This window comes from Zeus faber, assembly GCF_960531495.2.
Source record: "Zeus faber genome assembly, chromosome: 15".
Classification (NCBI taxonomy): Eukaryota; Metazoa; Chordata; class Actinopteri; order Zeiformes; family Zeidae; genus Zeus; species Zeus faber.
In genome coordinates, this window is record NC_137194.1 from 16810196 (window position 1) to 16830292 (window position 20097).

Consider the following 20097-nt stretch of genomic DNA (forward strand, 5'->3'; position numbering starts at 1 on the left):
TTGGGGAGGGTGGTGAGCACCGCTCCACTCTTCTTCTCCCCTGAGGCCTACCACCGCACGCCCTTGATCCCGACGCCTGGAGATCGACAACGTGACAGTGACATTAACAAGGCTCCGCTGCAGGGGACAACTTAGCGCCCAGTCAAAGTTCGCTGTGAGGCTCATTACGGGACATATGCTTTAAATCTCAACTCCGGGAGCAGAGGTCCAAACGGATGATTGATTCCAGCTTCTGATTAGGGGCCCCTTAACCTTTGGGACGCAAATTCAAATTTATTGGGGTCGGGGTTAAATTATTTGAGTGATCAAAGCCGGCCAATGATTCAAGGCCGCCACAACCTATTCCTACGTAGATAACGACAAGACCGGCGACAATATGACATGAAGATTATCTCCAACAACCGAAAAATGGAACTTTGCATAATCCATAAGACATTCAAACCAAAATACAAGTATTGATTAGAATTGGAGATTTAATCAACATAATGGTGTCCAAGGAAACTTGTTTACCCTTGGTGGTAAAGATTTTTTTTCTTCTAAATAAAGATTGACTGGAGTAACAATGAACAAAACCAATGAGCTTGAACCTAGAAGAACTACCTTATGGGATTGAATTTGACAGAACTAACCGAAGGCTAGCCAAACCCAGGCTTATTGGCAAGGGCGATCATTCAGTCTGAACTTTCTGCCAATTGTAATTCTGTTAAAGCCCCTGAAGCCTGATTATGAGGCATTAGTGTCTAGTGTCCGTATACTTGGGCTGAATAGAAATCACTACCCAACATCTCGAAAGGGCAACCTTTTAATTCAAATCTCTATAGCTCTTGCCAGTAATTCCTTTAATAGCTACAGAGCTGCACAAAGATTAAGGAAAGTATCTTCAATGAAACCATATTAAGTTTTCTCATCTTCAATAAACTATTAGGTGACAAAACCATTCCAGACATTTCAATTCACTTGGTTTAAACTTGCTGCTTTGTGGTTTTCACAAGATCTTCGAATGTATTGGGATGGGCGATTGTAGAGGGGAGTTTAAAGCTGACAATTAGAATCAATATAGTGGCTTTGCCAAATGGATGCGGGAGATGGCAGGCAGGAGAGGGACAGACAAGGCTATTACTGAAGGGATGACTCACACCGGCGTCCTCGTACTCCAGTGCCGCAGAACGACACAACTAGAGAAGAAACAACACGTCCAAGGCAATTTGGGTCTTGTGCGCGACAAACAATACTACGGATGAGTAGGACCAAAAAGACTGATTACGCCTCTGATATGTGGCTTCCAATGCTATTTTCAGACACAGAGAATGTGTGGTCGACGAAAGACAAAGTCATTATGCCAAAGCACATAGCAAGCGTGGGTCAATGAATCGGTACCTCAGATGTACCCAAAACCTGCCTGTCTGAGATCTGTCTACCTAATGAGACGTGCGAGCATAGGAAGCTTATCTCCAATATTTGTTTCATGGGAGCACAACTGTTTTTTTCTAAGATAAAGCTTCAAACTGTGGAAAAACGTGTGACAACCCAATCCATACTTTTCCCCTCTGGGTTTTTAATCCGTTTTCGTATTAACCCCTTCGCTGTGACACTTGACCTCCAAGGTTTCCTATATAACGTGATCGTGTCAACCAACAGATTCAAGTGTCAATCGCTGTGCAGCGAAGCGGAGCGGGGCAATATTGTGCCTGCTGATTGTAGATGTAATGTAGCTACATGGCGTGACTACTGTGGCCCGGGGAGGTTGGCACGACCAGGCCAAAGGCCTCCGGACCGGGCAATAAATCACGCTTGTGACAGGCACAGAGGCTTTTACATTATGACCCGCTACTGTAACACACACATATTGAGGAACACACCCTCAATGTCACCTTACAACATATATAAAAGTTATCAGTTGTGCATAAATAATGATGAGCACAATGACATCAGCATAGCCTGGCATTTGAAATGCATTCTCTCACTTTGGCAAATAGCTAAAGGTTGCAATGTGTTACGGTTTACATGACTGATATGTTAGACAAAACAAATCAATAACCATGAGCAGTGCATTCCCCAAGACACCCAATCTAATCAAAACAATCAATCCCGGATGTCAAGCTTGCCTGTAGTCATTACGAGCCAGGGGGGCGGGGGCTTAGAGCCATTAGCCAAGATCTACCTAGCCAGCTTAGCAGAGTGACTTTAATGCTAGTGTGATCAAACATTGTCAGCACGGCAGGATGGGTGAATGGATGTCGGGTTGTGGAAGCAGTAAAGCATGGCCGGCCTAATGGGCCACGGCAAATGGGCCGGCTAGTGGCCGCTGCAGGGATGGGGGCCTGTTCCATGAACCAGAGCCAGACCCATTTCATGGTGTCTACCTGGGATCCAACCACACTCACTCATTGGAATGGGGAACTCATGGTGGGCGACAAGCCTCCATGATGGGTTGAGATATCTATGTTGCTTGGACAAACATGGACCAGTTAGGGTGGTGGGGGTGAGATGATGTTCCTCTGTGGAGCCTTGGACATCCTCGCTCATTTAACTTATGCACTTATTCAGGGTAGGATGAAAAACAGGCTTGCCTCATTTTATCGGGGGAATGCAAAAATGTTCCGTCATAGTGGTTTGCTGGAAAATGGAAGGCAAAGGAAGGGGTAGCTCCACTAACTAACAATGTCCCACATACAATGGTAATATTGGTAAACTATTCAGAAAATGAACTTTTATTTTCTTATGTCCTTATCCATGCCCTCACAGTACAAGCAATAGAAAGGTTCCCGCTCAACAAATGACAAAGAATGCCAAAATGGTTTGAATCATTTTCACAAGGGGTTGTACAGGGGGGAGTACAAAATGTTTAGCCTGTGGCAATCATCAGTGTATTATCAGTATTCTCAGTATTTACTGTTTCCAACCCCTAAAAAAAAAAAAAAATTCACATGCCTTTTGGCGTCGTTTGTCATTTCTTGAGTTGAACTTTTGAATACTGCTTGCACCGTGAGAATCCTGGTGACTCGCACGTTGCAACTCAAGTGCAGCAAAGCGGTATTTTTTCATAAATTTCATATTTGTTTATTTGTTTGTTTCTCTGTGAGAGGAAGTTGCTCTTGTCGTTCCATGAATGTAACCCAGTTTTCCTGATTTTCTGTAGCTAAGTAGCTAAATGCAAATGTATTCCCAAAACACCCAGAACTGATGATTCCACCCCTGTTTTCTTGGCTATTATTTCATTAATATCCCTTGGAAGTTGCACCAATTTTCCTGATGTAATTGAAATAAATGATTACACCTTAAGAGAGTTATTGCCTGTTGTTACTCTATTAATGACTTATATTTTAAGGGAGGTAAGATTGAGTAAAGAATTCAACTACTAAAATCTAATTATTATTCCTTCAAACACAGAACCGCAGCTTGTGTTGCGTTTTGAAAACACTGAAAATGGACCACTCATTAGGATACATTTTCATGCGGGCGAGAGCAGCCTAGTTATTTTTGTTCTTTCAAATCCCACGGGAAAGGCAAGAATAAAATAATGGAGGGGAAATCAACCAATGTCTCATTGTCGCCTAAAGCGCTGCCCCTGATCCTCGCAATCTCCTGACACTAACCAGAGCTGATGAGTGCAGAACGCTGAGCAAGCCTCCCCCACAACCCCCCTGACCATGGATGGCCAACGGGAAAATTCGGCTCCAGGACTTTTGGGGGAGGGGGGTGACAGGCGAATCAGTCATGATTTTTGAGATCATCCCTGACACTAGAGCAGAATATTCTACAGTTATTTTCAAGTGAGGTTGCCTCTTGTTAGCAGAGGTACTCTGGGGTTAGATAGGTCAAAATCCTACGGAAGCACCTTCCCCATAAGCGACTGGGTTCACCTCAACTGCTGCAGTACTGGGAAACCTGGGATGCCTCATTCGTTCTGACTTGGCGGTCGCTGGCATCGCAATTGCATTGAAGCCTGAGTCGAAGAAAGGCGATGGAGCCAAGAGCATCTGGTTGGGCAGCTATTGGTAGCTTTCCAACAACTCATTACCAAACCGACAGACCAAAAATCAAGGGTGCGGACATATGGTGTCCAACAAAAACCACCAGACGAACCGTACATGGCGGCCTTGACATGGCCATGGATTGACGAGATTGAAGATACACGAACACAAGCCAGGGGAGTTTAAACAAGAGGTGCCGAAATTGTGGCGTCTCCCTCATGACATCTAGAGTTTGAATCCCTGATGATACATCCGGACACATGAGAGCATGTACTTTACATCTCAAGCTGCGATCAAACCAAGTTACACAGAAACACATTCCTTGCCAGTGTATTGCACCTTTCACGATGACATCAAACTCCTTTGTGGCTCCAAAAAGCGAAGCCGGAGGGACCAATCAACTCAGAAAACCACGGACGTCGTTGGAGGGAAAAGGGCAAACACAGAGTCTTATAAATGACAAATATCAATGTAGGAAAAATGAATGTCCAGGGAAACGTTAAGTTATTGTACCGTGAAGTCCATAAATCTATCAGAAAGGGCAGAGAGGGCCCTTTAGCCGGCATTAATCACGTTGAGAGGCAGATAAGAATGAAAAAAAATGAGAGGGATGGAGTCGCCGTGAAGCCGCTTTCTCCATTCGAGTCCCGTGACAATAGGTCACCGTATTCACCAGATTACTTTTCGCAGCGACGGAGGTAAATTCTTCTTCTCACGCCGACTCTGTCATCTCCTCGTGGAGGATTCTCACCCGCGGCACGTAAAGTATGAGAAACTCTTCTTACAGAAATTGAAGTTGTGTTGTTTTCTTTGGCGTCGCCGGATGTACCTTGCGTCGCATCTGCATACAGAAAGCAGATTACAACAGTAATCTCAGAGATTTTCATACGGGATAAAAGCACATTTTCCATTGCTTTGTTGAAGCAAGAAAAAGGGTTAAAGAAAAAAGAAAGAAAGAAAGAAAGAAAGAAAGAAGAAAGAAAGAAGATTAGATCCTAAAACCTACTTCTTCATTCTGAAAGTTGTCAGTAATTTACAAAATGTATTCACACAATCTGCGGCCAGAATTGCATGCTTGTAATGTAAATTTGACGCACTCCGGAATTCAGCAGCAGTTTGCAATTCCATACGTGAACCCTGTGACACGGTAGGGAAATCAACCGAAGGAATCAAGTGAAAAAAGATTTCCACTTGAAATCACTCTTCACATATGTACTGTACATAGGACATATTTTACCAATAGGTATTCAAAAAAAGTTATTTTTTTCAGTTTATTGTATATTGCCCGTTCTTCTGTTTATTTTTTATTTGATTTTTTATATTTATTGCATATTCCATTTTTGAAATTGATTTTTCGATGACTTCATAATCATAGCCTATTGTTTTGATGTGAGCTGGTGTAACCCCGCACTTCCGCTCCAGGGATGAATAAAGTTTCTATCTTTTGAGTAAATGATGTTGTACTTAACATATCCGAGTGCATTATTGTACACTATGACGATAGTGTACATACCACACAGTACATCAACCTAGTCCTTACCAAAACTCTAATCCGACCTAATTGAAGCAAACCTAGTACAGTATAATATAGTCTATTCATATAATCTATTGATGGGGAGATTTCCTTGAGCACCTCTGTCTTATAATACATTTTTATATAACATGTGATCCACCGCATACTTTAGGGTCATTTGGCGGCTTTCGACATTTCCCCCCCCCCCCAGCATCATTTGAAAGTGGAGAATCGGAGCTTCCAAACAAGGTGGCAAATCAAGCAAATATTTTTAAAGCTATGACTTGTTAATGGCAAGGGTGTGGCAAACCCTGTTTCTGAGAGAATCACCTTGAAGGTTTCCCAGAGAGCTCCCGGAATGCAAATGGGTAGCCAAAGCCACATGGCTCATTAACATACTGCTGAATGAAGTTGAACAGCGGCATCAACGCAAGTATTTTTTGTTTTTTAAAAAAGCTTTCATTTAACAGTAAGAATATACATGTTTTATAAAAGTGGAATAATAATTATTTTATTTTAAATAAAAAATATAATAAAGTAATAAATAACATTGTATCATATTTTACCTTAAAATGTGAACTATAATATAGTTAGCAACCTTAAAACGCTAACTATATTATAGTTAGCAACCTTAAAATGCTAGCTATATTATAGTTAGCAACCTTAAAATACGATACAATGTTCTTGCTCAGTGTACCAAAAGTTCGGTGTTGTGATCCTTGCCGTGCCGCGTACCTCTGAATGTCCAAAAGAGGCATTATGGCTCCGAGGGGCACAGGGATAAGATCACGGTGCCCTCGCACCAAAGGTCTGCTATCAGTGCTTTATCAGCGGAACAGATGATGCACCTCGCCGCTTCCCTTGTTCCGCTGGCTCCGCTGTGCAGTCTGCTGCTCTTATCTGCAAAACAAACCAAGTGATAATGATGCAGCCAACCACCCCACCAGAAAAAGGTTCTGGATAACCGGCAGTTTGTAGATGAACCGCTCCGAGGCTCACCCACAAACTGCTCCCGCTCATTGCACGGCTACGTACTAAATAAATGAATGCGTGGAGGTGGAATATTGTTTTGAAGTCATTTCCGCACTCGTGTTGCCCAGCGCAGCGGCGTGCCCGACCACCACAGAGCTTCCGCTGTGAAATTAAAAAAACAAAACAGCCCCCAACAACATCGGCAACTATTTCGCCCGGCAACAAAAAACAATCAAACGCAACGTTATTTGCCGCCGTTCATTCTGAAATCGCAAAAAGCCTCGGCATTCATCTCTTCAAGTCTTCCGTTGCGGCTTCCATGTCGCGTCGCGAGATGAAGCGGCTAGCTAGTGCTAGCGTTAGCATGTCGGCGGCGGTAATTATTAACAGACAGCGGTCGTTGTTCAGAAATATCTGACCGCTGAGTGAGGCTACTGAGGAACCAGGATAGAGTATTCCACAGAGCGGTGGGGTAGAGGCAGTAAACACGGAAGGACATGAGAAAAAGTTTGTTTGCACCGGAGAAGGTAGCGATACGCAGTATTACAGTGTTATGTGGTGTTTTGTCATTTCGCTTTTTTTTTTTTCATTAAACATAGAAAATTATGCGTGAGGCGGCCATTATCAATCTTGCGTTCTATTTAGCTCGGAGCAAATGTCTTTCCCAGCATGCCTTGCTGTAATTACATACCGAGCCTTATTAATGTTTTCCCGTCGTGATGACCATAACTTAGGCTTCGCTGCGGTTCTGTCGGAGGCACAAACATGAATCCCACGTGATGCATGGGCTCCGTGCTCGTGCCTTTCACATCTCAAGTCGCTGGTTTTAATACTTTGTAACTCTCAGACCTTTTCAGAATTGATTATATCAATTCTGCATCCTACCGAAACAAATAAAAAATCCTTCGGTGGAGTTTAAACAGAGCCATCCGAGGCACGCCCGTCTTTTGGAATGCCTTAAACAGCCGTGACCTTTTCGAGGTATTTTCAGAATTACTGATGTATTTATCATTCTCACTCCCGCGCCTCCTCCGACCCAGAAATATGGTGGACAGGCTTTTAGGAATATAAGCAGCATGCCAATTCTGTCTCCGGCCATTATTTACAATGGAAAAACGAAATAAGATAAATAATTTAGCGTCCCGGTCTAAGGCGGTGTAATAAAGCTGATGTCTGTATGTGCAGCGGGGATCTGGCCGCCGGCCGGATTTTTAAGTGAGACGGATGAGGCCAGGCCGTAACTGCTGAGGGGTGAAGTGAATTAGGCTCACATTAGGGTGTACATTTTACCATTACGCCCAAAATGTGGGAAAAGCGCATTCCCAGCCCCAACAAAGCCCCGAAGTGTGGCTCGGACACGTAGGGGCCCTTTAAACTCATTGCATCGGATTATCAACTTCAATGGAATGAAGATCAAGTTGAATGTGTTTTGATGAAGAAATCAGGGAGATATTTGAACTGTTAAGTATAAGTTAAGGATAACGTGGAGCCGGCCGGTCGTTGTCACCAAATAACCCCCGACGTAGTGATCGGATCTTGTATCACCCTGAAGGGGGTTACTTTGCTGCACATTATCCCGCTTATTACACGGATACTTACTAATGTATGGATGTGTGTAGGTCAAGTATGTTGAGTTTAAGAGCTTCCGCTATGAAATAACGGTCAGTCGGTAATCCATTCTGCCGCCTCGGCCGGGATCTTATCGCGTTTCTCAGGCATTTCTCATCACATCCACCGGCCTAACAGAGATCCAGAGAGGTTCGCTCGGTCGCCCCTCCCTGTTTCAGGAGACGGGAGCCAGACGCAGCCAGTGTCATTAGAGCCAAACGGCGCCTCGGGCAACAAAGGCCAACGACACCATAGGAGCGCAAGAAAGGGAGGTGTTGTGACGGGGGCCTCCACCTCGGCGATAAAATGTCAGGGCGTTACATGCCGACGCATCACGCAACACCCCGATAAATGCGTGACGACGTTTTCCGCCGGAGCGGTCTGGTGGCGGCTGCGGCGGCTGCGGCGGCTGCGGCGGCTGCGGCGGCTGCGGCGGCTGCGGCGGCGGCGGCGGGCGAGTCGCCTCTCCGAAAACATCCCCTGACCTTTCTCCCAACGGCGGTAATTGCCGATGCCAGAGGAGGAGCCGAGGTGCTAAGTCTCCGATGAGACGCGGCGTTAAGGGGGTGGACCGGGTGGGAGGGGGAACGGGGGCGGCGGGGAGGGTCGGCCAAGTGAGATTGAGAAGCAGCAACAAGTTGAAAATAAACTCCTCGCCTTCATATCATCAATATTGTGCCGGAAAAGAAACCACCGGGGTTGTCAGAGGGGGCCCCGAGTCTCATTTCCTTCGACCTGCCCTCCGCGTCTAGAGGGGGCTGAGAGTTGATGCCGGCGGGACAACACATCTATCCTCCCCTCCCGTTGACGCCGGGGCGGAGAGACGGACCAGAGATCAAATTAGAGGGAGACATAAAGATGATTCAAGGAGTTGCGGGGGAGAATCCCCTTGAAATGAGGGAAAAATTGCTTCACTCCGGAGCGCGGCGAGGTATGTTCGGAGAGGATCTCGCCGGTGAGCGCGTCAAAATGAATTCATCACCGGGAATTGAAAATAAAGCTCCTTTCATATCGACTTTTTAGGGATCCGCTTCCTTGATAGTGGTTATTCTAGCCGATTAAATATTTATTGTTGTTCATATAAGTGTCTCTAAAGGGTTTGATGTACTGTATGTATGGGGCTGTATGTATCTGTAGGAACAGGTGTACTTTGGACAAACAGCGCCATGTGTTCGGTAAATGTAGAATGCGCGTCGGCCATTGTGCGATCTCGTCCCCGGCTGCCACCAGTCATGGGGTTGGGGTTCGAAAGCAGAGGTTCTTTGGACAAACCAAGGAAGGAGGGTAAACGCAGCGACCACCGGGCCAATTGTTGGCCGCGCTAATGCTAATCACAACCGGAAGAGACGTTCAGTGGCTGGAAATGTATGTGTTTACGGCGCTTGGAAGGGGACTTTAAGCAGGTGTTTGGTTTCAGTGCCATCGCCCGAGCCAGTTGCTTACTCACCGCCCAGCCGCATTACAGCCCTCAGCCAAGGAGACAGCTTGGGAGGCACTGGCCCCTGATCCCAGCACATTAGTTTAATGCCCAGATCTGTGGAACGGCTCCTGCCAGGCACACACACACAAATGCACACACACACACACACACACACACACACACACACACACACACACACACACACACACACACATACACACACACACACACACAAACATACGCAGACACACACACACAACACACACACACACACACACACACACACACACACACACACACACACACACACACACACACACACACATACACACACACACACACACACACACACACCTCCCCCATGTAACCACAGTCCAGAAATGCAAAAGAAATGGCGCCGACTTAACTTTCTGTAGTTTCCCTCGCTGGCATCGGCAGCGAACAGCTGTGTCATGTGGCACGGATGGAAAACATTTCAGAATGTGGTATTTAACAAAAATTCCCCGTGCCCTGAAACCCTCAAAAAGGCTGAAATGGTTGTCTCTTTGTGTCGTCTTTTGTTCCAGATTAGTGGAAGTATGTGCTTCCATTGCAGAAATTACTTATTGAAGAAAAATCTGCATATTGCCAAGATTCTGGTACTGAGTAAGAGTTACCATAACTTACCAGGATCTGTGCAGTTTCAACTAAAAACATCACAAAATGTCACAAACCCATATAACTTATTATTATTCCAAGGTAATAATCATGCAAAAGTTGTGAACAATTTGTTTGTAGCGCAAAAAAATCTTTTAAATGACTCAGGAGTCACTCCAGCAACCCAGCGGGTAAGCAAGTGAATCTTTGGATGACAAACGAAAAATAATTGTTGATACTAAAATAGTCCGACTTTGACTGACTTTGTTTTCCACCAAAATGGATCATTTTGATACAATTCAATGATTCTTGGAAGAATCCAATTCACCGCTGCTAGCCGAACCCACTGTTCTGACCCACCTTCATGGAGCTTGTTCTGATCAACATAGAGCTGCTATTCTGCTGAAACCGACGGATTAGGTGAATTGAAGAAACCAAGAGCTGGTTTTTCCATTAATTATGTATTTTTTGGAAATAGAATTTGAAATATTTTCCCAGCACCCCTGGCAAACTCTCAGGGCACCATGCTGAGTTAGATCATACAGGAAATATACAGTCAACCAATCACCACCAAAAAGACGTCCACCCATCCATCCACCGTGGCGGACGCTGTCAGCTGGAGCTGGAGAGGTCCATCGCTCCATCAGCCATGGTGTCAGTGCTCAGCAGCCTCCGCCTCCTGCCAGGGGAAGTGACCAAACCAACATCTGCACGTGGATTTAAACATCCCATCCCAGCCTCCGCCTTAATGAGCCCGGAGCTTCCGGAGTTCTGAGTCGGAGCCAAGATGAAAGCTGATCATCTGGCAAGATGTTCTCTCTCCCCTCTCTCTCTCTCTCGCTCTCTCTCTCTCTTTTTTCCCTTTCACCTGGGCTCTGAGACATCTCGACAGGTGCTAAAAGCCTCTGGTGCAAACAGATGGGGCTGTCAGCGGAATGGGAAAGAGAGAGAGAGAGAGACGGCATCTCGTCATGGATTTTAGATTTTTCAGCCCAACGTTTGATGAGTGCAGTCTGTGCAGATCTTTGCACAATAATATTATATCCCCAGCTGGTAAAAAAATAAAAATAAAATACTGTGCAGGTATTTCTTTTATTTATTTATATTACTCTAGCAGGACTTTGTTTTTATATTTTCTACAATAATATTAATATTCAAATTATTAGAACATGAAAAAAAAAAAGATTCAAAAACAAAATCTATAAAAAACTATTTCGGATAGGCAGAATCTGTCACTAGATCCTGGCTGTACTCCTGCTTCATGAAGAAACGTTCTGCATTTTATCACATTTGGCAAACTCTGAAGGAAGAGGGAAAGTAGTAAATGCAAATATAGAAATATTTAAGAAAGTAAGCAATAAATATATTTCAACAATAAATAAATAATAATGAGTAAATATATATGTGTGTATGTATCAATATATATATATATATATATATCTGTACATATATACAAACTGTACATATATACAAGAAAACAAAAATATAAATCTATATATAAAAATCGATCTATCTATCTATCCATCTATCTATCCATCCATCTATCTATCCATCTATCTATCCATCTATCTATCCATCCATCTATCTATCCATCTATTTATCCATCTATCCATCTATCTATTTATCCATCTATCTATCTATCTATCCATCTATCCATCTATCCATCTATTTATCCATCTATCTATCTATCTATCTATCTATCCATCTATCCATCTATCTATCCATCTATCCATCTATCTATCCATCCATCTTTCTATCCATCCATCAGAAAACTAAGCCACTGAGTCAGAGTCCAGTTTGGAGGCTGCGACAAAGTGAAAGTTGAGAATTGTTCATTAACATTCTGACATAATGTGCTGTGCTCCCACCAGGGTGAAGCTGTCTTCCTTCACACACGCGCACGCGTGCACACACAAAAAAACACACACACACAGTATTTCCTAATAGCATGTCAACAACAGCCCTGTGCCGTCCCTCCCAGTTTGACGTGACACGAGCACCAGAGATTGTTTGATCGGTCCATAAATTACCAGCGGCAAATATTTGCACAGTTTAACCTTGATAAGAGGAGGAGGCACCATGTTTGTGTGTGTGTGTGTGCGTGCGTGTGTGTGCGCGCGTGCGTGTGTGCGCATGCGTGCGTGTGTGTGTGTGTGCGTGGGCGTGCATGTGCAGTGGCGTAAGTTAAGTTTGAACATTTGGGGGGACACATTACGTGGGGTGTCTGGGGGTCCTCCCCCAGGAAATTCGAAGCGTCAAACACTTCATTTCCTGCATTCTGGTGAACTGTTATGCAACAATTTGTGCCCTTTTTGTACCAATCTATGGTGGAAATGTGTTTATTTATGTAATTTCATGTTTTTATTGGGAGGAGATGAATACAAATGTGTTCTAAATATTGAGGGGGATCCTCTGTGTGTGTGTGTGTGTGTATATATATATATATATATATATATATATATATATATATATATATATATATATATATATATACCGCAATACCACATACCAGTTGAGACACCCGGTTGAGCCACCCTATATTACCACTGAGGAAATTTCTTCTTTGTGTGTCTGTGTGCGTGTTGTGTGTGTGTGTGTGTGTGTGTGTGTGTGTGTGTGTGTGTGTGTGTGTGTGTGTGTGTGTGTGTGTGTCTGTGTCTCAGACCTTCCTTGCGATCCCCGAATGCTGTTCAACCCAACCCCCAATCTGGCGTTTCTTCAAATCAGGACGTTTTGGGGCCATCCACGCGTAGTGTACTTAGGGGCGAATTTATAAAGAAGGAATTGCGGCCGCTAATATCACCATGAGTTGTGCATCAGCTGCACTTGCTTTCTGCACCGCCTCACCGCTAATGATATGACAGCGCAAACACGCCCATAAAGTTTGACGTCCGATCGCAATTATCCACGTGGCAAAATAAATGATCCTGCGTCAGCTGGGACACGCTTTCTTTTTGTTTCGTTCAATTAGGAAAATGAGTAAAATAAACACATCTAAAATGATAAAAACACCCTGTTTTTATTTGTTTTAGTCGGAGAAACAGGAAACGGGCCCGCGCAGCAGAGAGTACATTTTACATCGCCACTGTTTTACAAATTATGAGCCTTAAATGAATATAAAACTTCAAATAATCATTTTGATTTTAAAGTGTGAAAGTGAAAGATGTCCTCGGGGTTGCTGCACAGTATAGACAGCCGTTCAACTCGGTACACTTACCCTGATCGGGCTCAACTGAGCGTCTTTCTCGGTCTTTACGCAGCGACATAGCCGCGTGTTCACCATTTCCATCGTCCGGTGTCTGGGATGTTTACCCAGCACAGCCGGTCTGTTCCGCAGATGGAGTTCCGTGTCTCTGCGACGTCCAGTAGAGTGTGAAATGTGTGTCAGTTTTCAACTTATGTAGTGGCATATACCTCCGTTTCAACATGGAGCCTTGTAGGGCCAGTGGGTCATTTCAACGTCCAATCCAGGAAAAGAAAAGAAAAACATGAATGAGGGAAAATCACTTTCTGCAACAAAATCGATTTACTATATCTAATTGTGATTTGGTGTTCCAACCAAATAAGAAACACAAGTGTCAACATCCGTTTTCAACCCCCAACGCACTGTGTTTGCGTTTGCGTGTTCTCACCTCAGCAAACGAACCGGGCTAACGGAGTAAACGCACCACGGTTGGATTCAAACGGACCAAACAGGGTATGAGGTGTGACCGCACCCCTAGTGTACTAAGAACCCGCTGACAAGAGGTGGGATTAGAGTTTGTTGTAGAAAAAAGATAGAAGTCTTAAAGTCACTGAATCTCAAAGAAAGTGGAATAATAAAGGCAGAAGTTCCCGTTTTTTAAATGTTAATGGAATACAGTGTGTTTTCGAATATGTCAAGGGCTGGAGTCGGATATCCCAGCAGGTTTCCTGTCTTTTTGTTCTAAAATAAAGTAATTCATTTTTTTATATATATTTTCTTTAGTATCTTTTTGTATGGTTAAATATTACATATTTCAAAAAAAATATTTTTATTTATATATTTATTAATAATATATAATATAATTATAGTCATATCATAAATATTGAATCATTTCAATATTCAATTATTAAATGTATTTCAATTTCATTTATATTAATCTATTTTATTAAAAAATATATAATAATATATATATTTATATATATGTATATATATATATATATATATATATATATATATATATATATATATATATATATATATAAATATACTGCCTATTGCATACACCCATATTAAAAACACCACAAGAAACAAAAAGAAGACAAACAAATAATGAATCTAGACAAAATGCTAAATGTTGGTACAGTTCTAGGGAAACAACCATATTTTTCAAAAAGATGATGGTGCATTTCATCTCGTTACCATTTTCCCATCAAGTCAGGCCTAATGTGCTCTTATCACAAAAACAAAAACAAACAAACAAAAAAACCTTTTCATATCACATCCACATTTAATCTAAGTCTGGGGCGAGACATTGTTTAGGGAGGATTTCAATTCCGAGTTGAGATGAGTTGCCGTCCCCGAGAGATTCCGAGTTTTGCGGCTTCAACTTTTTCCTCAGGTTTTCCCTGAAGGAGACAAGTGAAGTCATCAAACTTAGATGAGCTGCCATGTTGTCTATGGAACTACGTGCAGCACTAGAAGGTATTGTTCTATAAAAGTATCTCCCCACTTTCACGGGTTGGGGTTGGTGTCCAATGGCTCCATTTTGGCTCCGTAGCGGTGTCAATATTTTGGTGAATTCTCAATAAAAGACTGAATTGGACATTTTGAGTGATATCAGAGACGATGATCCATCTAATTCACGTCCGCATATGAGAACAAAACTTTTTTTCAAGTTATTACTTCCCGAAACGTAACAATACTGCCACGTCGCTCTTCCACAGCTCCACTCAAAAACCTGTCATTGTCTACAACATGAGACAACAATCGGGATCAGGCTTTATTGGGCTATTTCCCTCCGGTTGTCGGTGACTCTCTGTTCCACACAGAACATACAATAATATGTAAAAAGAAAATAAAAATGAAGGCAAAATTTAGGAAAAATATTTACATACACTAGGCTGAATCTGTTCTAAACTGTATTTATAATGTGTATGAGGGTCAAGCAGCAAATTAGATGGTAGCAGGGCACAGGGGAGATTTGGGGAATTAATATTTTTTTGGAACTGATTACAATTTTTAATTTAATATAAATAAATAAATAAGTGGCAATATATTATTTCAAGGTAACGTATGCAGGTTTGGGGGGGGGGGGGGGGCTTAATCATGGGTATAACTTCAGCCGTACTGTTTCACCTTTATTCAATGCTATAGTTTTTAATCGTACTACACCAGACGCTCGTCCTCCCCGGCTCCACCGCGGCGGCAACCGCGGGGAGCTCCGAAAAAAACAAGGTGACAGCAGCCTTTTTTCGTTTTTTCTTTAGTTTGGTTGGAGGGCTCGGCCTCTGGGTCCCATCAAGGACAACTGGCTTCACGCTCCACCTGCCAATAATGTTAACAAGGACCCACGGCCCCGTGCTGATGTGGCCCGTTTCTGTTTCTGCGCCGGGGGATTGTGGGGGATTGAGGGGTAGGGGTGGCGTGGTGTGGGTGGAGGGGTGGTGGTGGGGGGGGGGGGGGGGGGGGTTGCCGCCGGTAATGGCCGTATCTCCCCCCCCCCCCACACAGCGCCAGGCTCTCAGGAATCCTCCCCACAGCTCACACACTCTCCACTTTGCTTCAGGAGACGGCAACACAACCCACGCAGAGCACAGAGCAACACACCGCGCCGCGTCGACGCGCTTCAAGATGCTGCAGCCGTCACAATGAAACGAGGACACGTGACGGAGAAGTGAAATATCACATCCTCGTTTGCCCTGGTTGTGCCACGGTCGCCTTCTTGGAGAGCCACATATAAACTGTTTCAAATTATAATCATAATGCATAAATAATGAAAACCAGCCCTTGTGTTGCGATATCAAAAGCGCAGGGCTGCACCAGTACCGCAATTATGGCATCACGGCAATCACAATCATAAAAATTAAAATTGTTTAAAAATAATTAAAAACAATATGCTCCATTTCTTTTCCAATTATATGTTTCCATTCAAAATGAATGGGAATACTGAGCCCACGTTTAGAAATGTTGCACCAAATAAAATCGAGATTTAACTTGAATGTACATTTCAAACACGGTAGAGTTATGTCTTCTACACTAAGCTAAAAGCTAAAAATTGTTTTTTTTTTTTTTTGCATTGCTGTTTATACATTAGCTTGAGTGTGGTCCCTTCGGTGGGGTTGAGGAAAAACATTCTATCCAATTTTTTGGTTTGCATGTTCAACGTCAATAAATGGCACTTCCCCATGAGGGTGATGTGGGTTATTACACTGTTATAGGCGAATGCTTTCATAGTGGCATAAGATGAACTTAAAATACGATTCAATTGGTAATCTACAACTGACCTACTGACCACTTCTTGTCGGCAAACAAGACGTGACAGACATGTGTTTTCAAATGTTGGACAAAATCTGGCCAAGCGATTGGCTATGGCTTATTGATAACTCTCAGGTTTACGCCGACCTCCCATGAGATTAACGTAGATCACGCTGTTCGATGTAATCGATATAAATAACATCAGCTTCATGACTCCGTAGCGTTTGTGTCATATTTTCTTTCTTTGGAAACAGGGCGAGGGGCAAACAACCGTCGGAACGGAGCGGTTCTGAACCGGTGCAGCTGGCATGTGTTAGCGTCGTCATTTCACGGGGCTTAAGCGATTTAAACACATTTACTCCTGCTTCTCCCCACCTGTTACGCGGCGCATGATAAAGAGGCCCCGCGGACCCCTCCGCTTTGCGCCCGCTGCGGTTGTTTGGCGCCCGTGGGAAGGTTTTCACAGTTTGACACGTGGTAAACAAAGGCTACGGCAGCCGGTCAGCCGACTTGAAACGCCTCCGACGTGTTTTACGCGAACAAATCGTTTAAACGACCCTCGGCGTCGCGAGCCACTCCGGCAACAGAGTGGTTTGTTGGTTTGGTTCACAACTCGGTAACCGCAAGCCAGAGACGCAGCCGTTCAACCGAGTCTGAGAGAGCCTCGCGGTTGCTGCGCGCTCCCACGCGCCGAGTTTTGATTCAGCGAGCGGGCGAGCGGGAGAATCTTCCCCATAATGAAAATTCTAACCGCGCTTGGCATGATTCACGTTGAACGGGACTGACATACGCTTTGCATTCCAACACGAGAAATCATTTTGGACGGTAAAACCAAAAAAAATTCTGTTGAGATTCACACACAAATTCTGACGACTCTTTTTTCGGGAACGAGTCATTCGCCAGGAACCGGAACTCAAAAACGAGTCAACCCTTTCACCGCTTAACACAGCACGCGACGCGCGCACGGCCGCCACTTCCCAAATCGTCCAAAATCAGAGACAATTAGATAGAGTGTTATTGGGAATACGTGAAGTAATTATGGTCCCCGGTTCCCAGATCCCGGGGGGGCCCGGTTATACTAACATTAAAAACACGAATGACTGTCCAGTAAAGTATATATGAATCAAACAGGACAAACACACTTTTACCTGCGCCGTGCACCTGTCCAAGACTCAATCTGCCCCATTTCCAGGCTGCTGACCTTGATAACCGAGTCGGTGCGTCGTCGTGTTTTTCGTTTTGTCTGTATTTTATTTTTATTTTTTTCGAGGCAATAAGGACGGATGTGAAGTGCATCCAAAAAAAAACAAAACAAAAAAAAAACACGGACAAACTGAAAGCGAAGGCACAAACAGGCTTTTTGAGTGGGCTGCAGCATCCACACACTCAGGGAAATGGATTTTTGGAGTGGACGACTGGACAGAGTGTGAATTGTTGATACAGAGGTTTATTTTTTGTGAATTATTAGGTTTGTTTTTATTGTATATTGTTTCTTTTTTTTATTGTATAGTGCCATTTAATTATATCTATTTTTTATTGGATAATCTTGCAGTTTTGCCTTATTTATTTATTTATTTGTTTGTTTGTTTGTTTGTTTATTTATCTATCCATCTATTTATTTATTTATTTATTTATTTATTTATTTATCTTTTTTCAAAAAAACCTTGTTTCCTAATTTTCCCAAAATGATTCAGCAAAGAGTGATTTCGTTTAATATTGATGTGAGTTTGGGAGATTTACTTTGGTCAAGTTTTCCTTTTTTTTTTTTTTTAATCTTCCGGTGTTGAGATGAGCGCAGCAAATAAAGGAGAGGAGAAGTGAAGTCCCAGAGAAACCAGGTTATGCGAGGTCATAAACCACTTTCTCCCTCTTTTTTTTCCAAGCTGCAGCCGGTGGACAGTTATCGTTAAAACAAGTGTATCTGTGCTGTAACGTGCCATAAAGATCCCAGAGAGCTACAGCCTGGTAAAAGACGGTAAAAGTAATCATCCAGAACAGGAGCGTAACAGGAAACATTAGCCCTGGAAACAGAGTGCATTCGATTTGGAGAGTTAATAATAATAATAATAATAATAATACAATAACCCTCAGAGGAAGTTGGAACATCTGTAAAAAGAGAAATGCAGCCTTTTTTTTATTTTTTCTACCCTTGGATCGTTGTTTGGTTTAAAAAAAATAAATAAAAAATAAAGTGTGAGGAAAAATGAGGCCAAATCCTCTCTGCCATCACTCAAGTTGGGGACCTGCGAGGGCCTTCCAAGCCGTGCTGTAATTACAAGTTATTTCTCTAATTAATTTCGGGGCTCGGCATTCCATTAGCTGGCAGTTATGGCGGGGGTTACGGCAAATTGAAACTGTTATTTAGCTAATAATGTTTACTTTGTCTGGTGTTGGTTTGAACCCATATACACACACACTCACACACACACACACACACACACACGGACGCACGCACGCGCACACACATATACACACACACACTCCTCCATCCATCCCTGCCACCCTCCCTCCCATCCCCAGGAGCTGTTTGCTTCTTGTAATTGAAGGTGGGAAGAGGGTTTTTAGTTGGGTTTTTTTTTCTCTGCTTTTGCCGTTTACATTGGATAAAGACATCCAGTCTTCTCAGTGTCCAGTCTCGCCAAATTGGACGCTCGGCTCCATCCTCCCATCGGGGGCTCAATGCAAGTAGTGGGGGACAAATCCCTAATCCAGTGTAGCACCGAACAGAGAGTTTTGGCAATAAAACCAAACTTTTTTTTTTTTTTTTTTTTTTCTCGATATAAGTCCTAACATTCGCAAAGTTGGACTGCATCATGTCGCTTTGCCTGAAATGTGGAGTGAGTTTGTGGAGCGCACTGAATCCAGATTGTGAATTTGTCCCGCATTACTTGCATTGAACTCCTGAAAGGGGGGGGGTGGGATGCAACCTACACACTACCTACGCACTACATGAGGGGGGAGTATTAAACAGGGTTACATAAAAAGGAAAAAAGCATCGTATTCCTTTAAAGCACGACAATGGAGTGAGTTTTGCACTGAAGGCAGATGGTGGATTCGTCCGCACGTTGTCACGTATTCCCACTGAGAACCTGCCAGCGATCAATCAACGCTCCTGTTAGAATTACAGCGGGGGGGGCGGGGGTTCCGCTTTTTCTCAGCATTCGTTTCTACTTTTAATCCGCCTCCGTCGGCCTTTGTTTTCCCCGACGCCGCACTGTGTATTTAACCGTGAAAAACACATCCTAAATCTAATTTTCCGCCTATACAAGTCTATCCGGCTCCGTCCGCTATCGGCCTATCACATCGCAGCATTGCAGTCAGTATTAATGGACGTCAGAGAGTCATTAGGGTCTGTCATTAACGCCGTCAGACTTTTGGTTCTTTGGGAACGGCTCGCAAATATAATATTTCACGGTGCAATCTCAATTTGCCGTTACCATTGAGACGCCATCCGGGGGGCCAAGTTAAAAAATAAATAAATGAAAAAAATAAGAAAAATAAAAAATACCCCAAAATGGTGGTTTGTATTGTACTG

The 20097-nt window shown here is 43.4% G+C and overlaps 1 protein-coding gene across 1 annotated transcript in view; it reads right to left on the reverse strand.

Annotated features, from left to right (window-relative positions):
* The window catches only part of LOC307241216 (solute carrier family 26 member 9-like), a gene marked incomplete at both ends in the record, with an annotated part of 111727 nt that overhangs the window by 9720 nt on the left and 81910 nt on the right, over positions 1-20097 (reverse strand). The window lies entirely within an intron of this gene.